Source organism: Thamnophis sirtalis, unplaced genomic scaffold (assembly GCF_051295495.1).
Source record: "Thamnophis sirtalis isolate CommonGarterSnake01/CBP01778 unplaced genomic scaffold, rThaSir2_p1.2 scaffold_3, whole genome shotgun sequence".
NCBI lineage: Eukaryota > Metazoa > Chordata > Lepidosauria > Squamata > Natricidae > Thamnophis > Thamnophis sirtalis.
Genome location: NW_028261383.1, coordinates 70377076 through 70389083, shown reverse-complemented (window position 1 = coordinate 70389083; position 12008 = coordinate 70377076). Strand labels below are relative to the sequence as shown.

General features: G+C 37.1%; 1 protein-coding gene and 1 non-coding gene across 2 annotated transcripts in view; both read right to left on the bottom strand.

The window, feature by feature from the left end:
- Positions 1-12008, bottom strand: part of EFCC1 (EF-hand and coiled-coil domain containing 1) — a 72702-nt gene that overhangs the window by 54348 nt on the left and 6346 nt on the right. The window lies entirely within an intron of this gene.
- On the bottom strand, positions 2531-2693 carry LOC148047996 (U1 spliceosomal RNA). Its single transcript, XR_015696206.1, has one exon. It is a non-coding gene; the product is annotated as a U1 spliceosomal RNA (small nuclear RNA).

The window sequence follows — 12008 nt, the reverse complement described above, 5'->3', positions numbered from 1 at the left end:
TCCATTTAACATATATGTTAACCTCCAGGGAAGAGTTACATACCATTGCATGATAAATTTCTTCTTCCTCCTAGTTATTGTTTCAATATTACAATGCATCTCAAGCAAGAAAAATGATCCTATTAAAATTGACATTCTGAAAAAGCCATTATATTTTAGAAAAGATATTCACATTCTGCATTCGGGGGGGGGGGGGAGTATGGAAATGTTCAAGCAAGATTTGGTATAAGCTTTACTTTTCTTGAGTAAGCGAATACATCACTTGTTTGCTTTTTCATTCCTGTTTCATTCCTTTCTTCCTGTTATAAGTATTAATCTTTCATCATTTTGCAAAATCTCAGCTTGGATGCCCTTAGCTAACTGTACAAACACACAGCAAAGTTCTACATAAAACCATTAGAATTACACTCAGAGATGAACAGGTCATATCTGTACTTGTTAATATTAAACTGTAAGAGAGGCTAAATGGTAGAATTACGTAGGGCAGGATTTACAAGTTTCCACTTTATAAATCTGATTCTTACTTAGATTTAGTTATGTTTTGAGAAAAAAATAATAAAGCAGATACTAATAAAAACAGGTTAATGGGATTAGTACCTCCCTTCTTAAATTTAAAAGTTATGCAAAGAATTTGGAGCACATTAATGTATTTGGAATGAATGAATGAATGTACATCTTAGTAATGATTATCAAATGACATACATGTTTCTAATAGTTCCATAGCACATCCAATTAATTGCTATGTATAATCCAAAACCTTTATAAAGTTATTGATGTTGCATAAATCCATAGTACACTCTCTCTCTCCCCCTCTCCCTCTCCCTCTCTCACTCACACACACACACACACACACAAACACACACACAAGATTTTATATAGTATTTCTACAGTTTTACCTTATTGTACAACCAGGAATTATATTTCAAAGATGGAGGAAGCTTACAAGACCTCTTGTTTGTTTTCAGTGACACATGAAAAACCCTTTCATGAGCCAGATTCTTTCCCGAAATGGAATAAAAGAAACAAATAGAAATATTCTCTACATCCGCCAGATGCTGCCCCACATCCAGCCCCACTATCATCTTTTTGGCTGATACAAGCAGGATGGTTTCAATCTTCATTTTCTTTGATGCAGTCTTTGTTCCTTGACTCAGGAAAGAGTTGGAAAGAGAGAAAGAGTGACTTCTGAGAGAGGCACAGTGAACTGAAGACATCTCTGTGGAAGTGACGCAGATGATTGTGAAAAAAAAGAACCAGTGAGTAGTCTGGTTGTTCAGCTAAGAAGAGGATGGAGATCATACACATGCTTCAGATGACTGCTCCTTGTCCGATTACAGGACAGAGGTCTTCTGTGGGTTTGAGCACCAGAAAATTTGATTTTTGATTTTGATTTTATTGAAATTTGTAGGCCGCCCTTTTCCCTGAGGGGACTCAGGGCGGCTCACATAAAATCAGGGAAGGGGAAATGCAAACAGTAACATAGACACATATAATAAAAACAATAGGCAACATGCATTCATCATTCGGGGGGGGGCAACTATCTTCATCCCCAGGCCTGACGGGCTAGCCAGTTCTTCAAGGCTGTGCGGAAGGCCTGGACGGTGGTGAGGGTACGAATCTCCACGGGGAGTTCGTTCCAAAGGGTCGGGGCTACTACTGAGAAGGCCCTCCTCCTGAATGAAGGAATTAGCCATATTTCTTGCAGCTAAAGTGGAGCCTTTTAAAGGACACTTACTGTAAGTTTGCAAGGCTCACTTTTTAATCACTTTTGGAAACTGCCTATTCATCACTTCAAAAGTAAAAGTGTTGGAGGCCTTTAGAATGACAACTTTGAAAAGTCCTTTATCAATTGCGTTTAATGTCTATGGAGATTCTCAGTCTACCAGGTCATGGTTGTCCCAAAGGTGCTTTTTCAAGAGGCAAATGGACCAGTGGTGGGTTCCTACCAGTTCATTCCAGTTCGGCTGAACAGGTAGTGGTTTGGCGGTTTGGTCGCTGGAACCAGCAGCGACCCAGGCCTACCATGCCCCCGAACTGGTTCTCCAGCTTGTTTTTAGCTTCTCCGCATGCGCAGAACAATTTTTATTGTATTGCCATGCATGCGCTCGTGCACAAAGCACCCACACATGCAAAGCACCCATGAGCAAACTGGCAGTAGTCACTGCTGGAATCCACTCCTGAACTGGACTATCTGGTTTTTCTTTGAAGACATTTAGCTTGTCATCCAAGAAGCTTCTTCAGCTCCATTCCCCACCATCCAATCAGAGTTGAAGAATAGCAATAGCAATAGCAGTTAGACTTATATACCGCTTCATAGGGCTTTCAGCCCTCTCTAAGCGGTTTACAGAGTCAGCATATTGCCCCCAACAATCCGGGTCCTCATTTTACCCATCTCGGAAGGATGGAAGACTGAGTCAACCTTGAGACGGTGAGATTTGAACAGCCGAACTGCAGAACTGGAGTCAGCTGAAGTAGCCTGCAGTTCTACACTCTAACCACTGCGCCACCTTGGCTCTCAATTTTTTTAGTGCAGGGGAAAGCGTGAACGCAGTCCCCCATTACCACAAATTATGCAGTCGAGTTTCCCGCATTTGGGGAAATCGCAGGGGTCAGCACACCCGAAGTGCTATGGATGAGCCTCACCCTGGGAAAACCTCCTTCATGATCAAGGTGTCTCCCTGCCATGTAAGAAGCCTCTTGGATGAGAAGTGAAACGTCTTCAAATAAAAAGTAGAAAGTCCAATTGCCTCTTGAAAAAGCACCTTTGGGACAAGTGTATTTTACTTCAACAAAGATAAAAAATAATAAATAATTAAAAGCTTAAGAACCTAAATAATTTAAGAGCTTGTCATAATGAGTTACCGAACAAGTTGCAATGGATAATTTTGAAATTATTTTAAATGTGCTCAGCAACAAGAAGGATATAGAGGAAAATATGGATAGACAAATGAAACTGAGAAGGGTATAGAGAAAGATATGGACACACAAATGGAACTGATGGATGATTTATTCCCTAAAGGAGATGTACAAATTTGAACCAGGAAACTGATTTAGATACTGAATATACAAAAGAGCTAATTTAAGATCTTGAAGGACTGAAGCAGAAGTGACATACAAAAAAAAAACAACCCCAAACAAACTTTACTTATTGGATATACAAAAGGAATCTGTAAATGTCTGAAAGCTTTTTAGCTTAAAAAAAAACAAAAACAAAACCCTAATTCTGGGTCTCTCGTTGAAGAGGGTGAAAAATAAGATTGATAAAAACTCAGAGAAGGTATAAAAGGTTGGCTTATTCAATCAGGGTTAGCATTTGAGATAGCTGGATGAGCAATAGCCATGTAGAATTACAGGTACTTTTGCTAGATTGGCCAAAGATAAAGAATCCTTCCTAAGGACAGGAGATAGGTAAATGTTGTTTGGTGGTGTTAAAGGAATCATCATAGGATGTAAGCTATTCAGAGTAAAGCTTCCTTTTACAATTGACTGATGATGATTTTGTCAATGCCAATGGTATTCAAGTAGTGTTCTAAATGTTTTAAAGTTGCATCTATTACTATTGGTACTATCATTGCTTTCTTTTACCACAGTTGTTCTATTTCTATATACAGATCTGTGTATTTTGTGACTTTCTTCAGTTCCTTCTTTTCTCTTCTCTTCAGGTATTGCCATGCCCACTCTCCAGACTTTTATTTGTGTTAAGTCTGGGATATTATGTGGCAGATGCTTGTCTGTTTGAATTCTAAAGTCCCAGAGCACTTTAATTTCTTCATTTTCTATTACTTTTTTTAGTTTGTGATTTCACCAGTTCTTGCTAGTAGTCAAAAGGTATTTCTTGCAGATATGTCAATACGCCATTGTTGCTAGTTTTCCATGCCATTGTTTGAAGTCAGTCTGTGCAATCTTCTTGTAGCAGTTAACTAGGTTGTCCATTGTTTCACTTGCTATCTTTTGCTGCCTTCTCAATTCTGATTTTGTATGTGTTTGTTCTTAAGATGTGGTCTTATGCAGTCTATGTTTCATTCTCCTTCAAATTTCCTGTTCTTAGCCATTTCCATATCTGGTTGTTATCTGCTTTACCTGCTGCTTTTTTTTAAATGTACTGGCCATGCAGAATGTTGTCTTGCCATGCCTATTCTTCATTTGCTCTTTCTTGTGTTGTTTTTGTTGTTGCTGTTGTTGGGTGAACAACAGCAATTAGAATGACATTGGGCATCATCATAAAGAGAATAAAAACCAAGCCGATATCCATCCCTATATGCCAGATTCTCAGCATTATGTATACTTCAAGAATTTCCCCAAAACATTGCATTATGAAAACAGGTTTTTGTCAAGATAAAACACTTGGCACTGACACTTAATCTCTGTCTATGTGCATGCATGTGTAGTGAAGCTTTTCCAGTGGTATCCATCACTCTAAGGTATCTATCTCCATTATTCAACATTAATAGTCGTGCCAGTTTGTGGCTGAACGGCAGATGTGGTTCACAGCTTTTCAAGGAATTACGATGTAGTGCTTACCGACACTTCATTTCCATGACAGTTTTAAAGAGACAACTCTTAGTAGAAATATTGTTATTCTATGCAAAATGATATAGTGTTTTATAGAGAACAATCATAAAACATGATCCTAGGAATCGTTCTCCAGCATTCAGCAAAAAGACCAGCCCTTTATCCCTAAAGGAGACATCTGGGAAACTCACATATGTGGCACATTGAAACAGGAGCTCATTAGTTTTTCTCAGCATCTGATGCACTGGATCATTAAATATGCATTCATCAAATTTTAGTGAATGTCAATATTCATGTATGATTACTGAAAATCTCCAATGAATTCTATAAATGTCAGAGGAGATATACAGGCTTTATTATATTCTATTAAGCACTTTGTATTTGCAGCACTTTGCAGCAAATGCTGACGATCAATCACTTTGGAGAACTGAATAGATTTCATGCTTGGTATATTTAATTACCAAGGAGATAGCCTGTCCATTCTTGACAGAAATGCCAAATTGATCACATGGGTTACAGTGCTGCAGTTGAGTTGCCCCCTCATTTGCAGAATGTTGACATGCGAATGTTGACATATTTTTGCTCCTTGCATAGAGCACAAAGCCAGACACATGAAAATATCCCAAGGCTGAAAAATGCATTATGTTTGTGTTACTGTTTAACTTCTACTCCTCACACTTTTTAATATGGAGACTTTTTTTTTACACTGAACATATCAGAATTATATTCTAGGACTAAATCTTTTAGCATTTAGAATTGTATTATTAGCACCTGGTAACATGAGATAGAGCTACTAAATACTGCTTAGTAAAGAATGTTAAAATCCAAAATACACAATACTTTTACTACCAGTTTTTATATTGGAGAGGAAAAAAATACTTCAAATGCAAAGGGGGGAAAAAAGACCTTTTGCCAAAATACCTGGCAAGTCACACATGAAATTGAAAAATGTAGCTGGTCTTTCAAAATGTTAGAATGTAGGGTGGAATTTCAAAATCAGCTTTAAATTGCCTAAATACTAAATTAAACCAAAAAAAAACCCTCCATAAATTTAAAAGAAAAAATGACTTCCATTTCCAAGAGATTATACAACTGGTATGCAACCAACAATATATGGTATTATTACAATTATATAAATGTAACATTAACAAAGTTCTTGGCGAATCTTTGTTAGGGTAAAAAAAATCTACCACCCATACTTTGGTTTTGGGATTGTGGGGGATTTTATTCCCCCCCCCCCCACTTTCCACTCCACAGCTCACAGATCTTGGTATCTCGGCCTACATATATTGTGCATCACAATGCTGGTTGCTAAGTGACAATTACAATATGCAACGACAAACAGCTCCCACACAGGCTCCTGGAATCTCTCAGACTGTGCAAATGTAGGTCTGCTTCAATGGACACTGAGAATTGTGGGTGAAACTATATTGTGTTTCCATGGAATTGCCCCAATTCACTGAATGTTAAGCAATATGTCATCCCACAATATGTGGTGAAAAAAAGAAACAAAGGATAAAAAAGGAGTATAGCAAGACGTTTGGTAGTCTTTCTTCCAAAAAGATAACAGGCTACTAATCATAATTTTCATAAATTTAAAACTGAAAGGCATTGTGCAAAAGCTTTTACTTTGTTTACTTCAAGCAATCCTTACATTAAACATATTAGAGTGAAATAATCCCTGCAAGATGAAAACACAATAGTCAGTCTAGACTCTATCTAGTACATTATGCTCTTTTTAAGAATGTCCATTCATTTAAATAACTGGTGATATCACTTAAACTGTTTCGGTCATTTTGATGAATGACTTATGCCAGAAGCTGGAGTTGAGATCACTGTGATCTGTTTTAGTAATTCCTTGTAGATATTGAGCAAAGGAGGGAGCCAATGGGATACTGATAGTAATAATGCCTCTAGCCAGCTTCTGGCTCTGTCACTACTTACAACTAATCAGCCCACTTGACACCCTTGAAGACAGTTGAAATTTGATAATAGACTGAGTATATTTTTTGGAAGTGCATAGGTACATTATGACTAGAATACCACTTCTGATTTGGTGGGATTTGGCTGCAGTTATCCATAACCTGTTACATTCCCTATTTAATTACCACAGCATACTCTTGAAAATTGCCTAGAGATTGCAATTTATGCAGAATACTGCAGCTAGGTTGCCATCTGGTTTAAAGTACAGTTTGCCAGCTGTTCATCAGCCGTAATTTTAACTACTGATATTAACCTGAAAATCTTATAGGCTTAGGGCCTCGTTATTTAAATGTTAAGGTTGAAGCTGCCAAGACAGAAGCCATTGATTCTTAGACCACATAGAAGCATTTTGTAAATGTGGAAGAGATGTTTCTGGTTTTCAACAGTGTGGAAAAAAAACCCAGCCCCAAGTCCCTTAATTAAAAGCACAGAAGAAGTTGTCCCAGGATTTAAACCTGTGCCTGATAAACATTTGATTCCTAATACTTCAATATGTATCTCTTCTACAATAAGCAGTAAACACCTGCAAATGTGGCAACTATATACTATATCTTGTCTGCAGTGAAGCAACTTATCTAATCATAATGAGCCTCTGCAGCTTCTGATATTATTTAATATGGAACTTAGCTTCTGGAGAGTTGATAATTATTGCTGTGACTAGTATAAAATCTGCTTCTAAGGAAGTACTTTTGCCATTGTTACTGCATCTTAAGACATTCAGAAGAGATCTTTCTGAAGAGGAGAGAGCATTCATTTATCTGGGTGAATATAATTTTCTTTGCAGGGTTATAGAAGTGGTAATATTACTTTCTTGTGGGGGTGGTCTTCTTTTATACTTTAAAATCCAGGAGCATGTGAAGTTGGCAGGACAACTGACAAAGATTCAACAACAAAAACTAATTATGTACATGTCTTAGGTCCAGGCCACATTGATGCCAATGAATGCTACTGGCGTATTATGGTGGGTGGGTCCTAAGTGGGTAATCAGGTATACTTGGGATGATTTTATTACCAAAAAAAATAAACTGACAGGAAAGAAGCCTGCAAACCACTGGAGATAACCAGTTTATAATGTTGATAGTTCTGAATTCTCACCCATTTCCTTGAAGGTTTTTACCAGGCTATATGAAACCAGCTTTGAAGGGTACACCTCGCCAAGCTGAGATCCTCAGGGACAATCCCATTCTTTAAATTGATTTGCACCCTGAATAAGTATGTCATGAAATAATATTCAATCCTGGGGCTACTATTAAGCTAATCAAGCCAATTTCCTAATAGGTCAATACCAATACCTAATTGGTATTATTTTAATCCTATTATAACTGCTGATAAGACACAACTTCTGAAGTACTAGGAAAAAATCTCAAGAGCAAAATTATAGAATAAAAAATCTCCACAGCAACAATAGAAATATAACAACTTGCTCTAAATCCCACATTACAAAATCAGAATACTAACATTATTGATTGTAATTCCTAATGACTACTCAAAATTAATTGCACCCAAAGATGCTATTGAAATCACCTGAATATCTTCTCTTATCTTTATTCTCTAACATTCCATCCAATGTAGACCTAGCAGATGAATGAAACAATTCCTGGATTTCCTTTCATCTCATCCCTGTAATGCTTAGGCAGATTTAAGCTCTATGGACAAATTAAAGAACAAAAGATTACCTCACAACAATTTGAACAAAAAAAGGTACACAAATCTTCAGTTACAAATGAACCTCTCACACAAGGATCTACAGCAGGTTGGGCTATTGTTAAGAGTTAGAACTTTGGGAAATGAGTTTAGGTCTATTTGAATGTCCTGCTCTGCTTCATTTGTGATATCTGAAATTATAATCTTTGCATCAGAAATAAATACTTAAACAAAGAACATAAGAGTAACTTGAATGCTTCTCTTGAACAAACTGGATCACACTAAAGCAGCACAAAAGATAGGAAGTGAAGCTATTCATATATCCTGTTTTCTCTCTCCTCTTCCTCCAATATTGAAAGTTGAAATTACTTCAGAGCAGAGCGGGAAGAATATTTCCACAATGAGAAAAAATGTAAATAAATATGTGGGCCCACTTTCTCTAGACTAATTTTGACTTCTGGACAGATTAGAAATAAAATAAACAAAGAAATACAATATAGAGGGAGAAACATTTTCTATTTCCTGTAACTTTCTTCCACAGTCCTACATTTTATGAAGGAACACCCCCCCCCCGCCACCTTCTTCTTACTTTTATTAAATTAAAGACTTTGCATCTGATTTACATCAACAAATTTATTTTCCTTTTCTACTTAAAAAGCATTTATAGTTGCCTTACAGCAGGGTTGTCCAAACTTGGGAACTTTAAGACTTGTGGACTTCAACTGGGGAATTCTGGGAGTTGAAGTCCACAAGTCTTAAAGTTCCCAGGTTTGGACAACCCTGCCTTACAGGATAGTTACAAACAAATAAATTACTGGATCCATATTCTGCATTTTACACTTCAGTCCATTCAAATGCCTTCCACTGTCTGGACACACAGTGATGTTTCGTTCCAAGGGATTGCTTTTAATCATATGCTTTATACATGTTACTCCTTAGCTGTGGATTTTCACCTTGGTGTTATTCTGAAAAGTTCTTCCTGGGCAAGCCTGGGTCCATATTTATTTATCAAATTAGTCCATCTCCCTTCCCAAAAGGATGAACTTCATGCACAATTAAAATTTGGAAAAGAACACTAATAGGCAAGAATCCAAGACTAAACCTGATTCCTAAATACCAAGAGTGCTATATATTTGCTTATAAATCCTCCCTTTCTCATGATGTAAAGGCAGTTCTTAATTCCCACGTGAAATTATAATATGAATCACGTTCTAGTAACAGCAAAGGAATCCATCAATGATGTAAGTTAGGAGCACCAACACGTCAATCACAAAAGCATCAATGCATGGCAGGGAAAAAAGAACATTTAGGGTTTTTTTAATAAAAAAAATCTGTATTTCACAAAATATTTTTTTTAAAAACCCACACATTTACAATAGCAATGAAAATGACCATGACTTACTATTTTTAAACTATTCTACAACTTCAGACAACAATACCTTGACAATGTAAATAACTCATTCTTTAACTCTATAAAATGAATGGAAAGGAACTAATAGATTAACAAAGGAAATGGCTATTTTAAGGTACCAAAAGTATTTATAGTTACTTTTGAGCACTACCATAAGATGGAAAAAATAAAACAGAATATTCATATAACAAGTCAATGGTATTTCAATTAGTTTCCATAGATCAACGGCCTCCAACCTTTTGGGCACCAGGGACCGGTTCTGGGGAGAGAGGTTTTTCCATGGACCAGAGGTGGCATGGTTTCATGTACTTCCTACATCCCACAGATGGGCCTTTGCTTGTTTGTGCGGCCCAGTTTCTGGCTTGTTGCGGCCCAGTGCTGGTCCACGGGCCACAGGTTGGGGACTCCTGCCATAGATTATAGCCTATTACAGCAATAATTCTTCAGCCTTCAGTAGAAGAGGACAATGAAATTTCAATATTGGTGCTTACTTAGAATATTGTTATATGTTGTTCTAATATATTCTTTACAACTTAATGTAAGTATTGTTCTCATGGTTAGAAAAAAACTGGAAGTGAATTCTTTATTAGATTCATCATTAAAAAAGGCAACAATTTGATTGCTTAATCATACTCCTGGCTTTGGTTTCTAATATTCTACATAAAACTTTATTGAGTGATTATGTGGCATGGAATTGTAACCATCACTGTTGCTTTAAGGTAAACTGAGGGGCTAGAATCCAAAGCCAACAATAATGAAAGAAAGACATGCATCATTAAATGTAGTTTAGAACATTTATGTGTTCTAGTCATAGCTAGAACACATAAATGGATAGAAAATGAATAAATAATGAAATATCTCTTTCAAACATAGCATATTGGTTGTATATTCACATAGTGATGTCCATGAAATCCATAATGACTATTGCAATGGATTTCACCCAAAGGAAACAACAAAAATACATGAATAGATCTATTCATTACAAATGTAAGATCATAAAGAGCTGCGGATCATAAGAGCTGTGGTGGCACAGTGGTTAGAATGCAGTACTGTAGGCTACTTCTGCTGCCTGCCAGTTGCCTGCAATTTAGCAGTTTGAATCTCACCAGGCTCAAGGTTGACTCAGCCTTCCACCCTTCTAAGATGGATAAAATGAGGACCCAGATTGTTGGGGGCAATATGCTGACTCTGTAAACTGCTTAGAGAGGGCTGTATAGCGCTATAAAGCAGTATGTAAGACTAACTGGTGTTGCAATTGCTACAAATGGAAGAATAATGACTACTGATTGTTATATTTTACAGCCCAATTTTAGTAACCTGTTTTAACCCAACATGTGTTATATTCTATAGAATAGCTTTTCTCAAACTTGGCAACTTTAAGATATATAGACCTCAACTCCCAGAATTTTCCAGCTGGCATCTTAAGGCTGCCAAGATTGAGAAATGCTGCTATAGAGATGCGTTTACTTCTCAATTATAAGTGTGGAAGCAGCTTTTGGTTAGCACTGTCCACAGGATCTTGCTGCTTTCGTGAAAAAGACAAAAGCAGCATTGTGGTGTTGCACTGGAAGTTCTGCCCCTTTTAGTGGGCATGACATGTTGTGCTGCACTTAGAGAAAAGGCAAGGCTTGCATTACAACATCACATCATTGTCTTCTTCAGTACGACCTCTTCTTGCCCCTGTTGCAGGCTTTTACATTATCATTCTTTACCAGGGGCAGCAGGCACAGCAGAAATGCTAATATAATATGCCATCATTGTAGTATTATGACCCTATTTCTCAGTATCACTTTTGAGGGTTTTTTTTCTTTTTGCCTTGGCTATGGATGGAGAAATCATTACTCACATCTACATATCAAATCAGATGATTGATTTATGTCATAAAGTTGAACATATATGAAGCCCTAATAATTATTACTGTGTAAGTAGCAGATAGCAAAACGGACAATGCTATGAATAGCACTTCATACCACATCATAGTGCTTTACAGCCCTCTTTACAGCCATCTCTAAGCAGTTTACAGCATCAACCCATTGCCCCCAATAATCTGGGTCCTCATTTTACCAACCTTGGAAGGATGGAAGGCTGAGTCAACCTTGAGCCTAGTTAGATCCGAACTGCCAAATTGCAGGCAGCAAGCAGCCGGTAGTCAGCAGAAGTAGCCTTCAGTACTGCACTCTAACCACTGCGCCACCACGACTCAACTGCATGTTGTTCATTTTTGAAAATCATTTTACAAAGCATTTGCTTGCAAACCTTAAATAGCTTAACAACCACTGTATCTTGGACAAAGTAATTGACATATTACTTGGAATATTTCTTGAATGGTTTAAAGAAAAGTTATGCTGTACCAAAGCAAGAGAAATCTCAAAGTATAGTGTTGAACAAATATTAATTTTAAGCTCAGAATAATCAAATTGCATTGTGGATAACCAAGGCCCTTAATGCTTACCAGCTG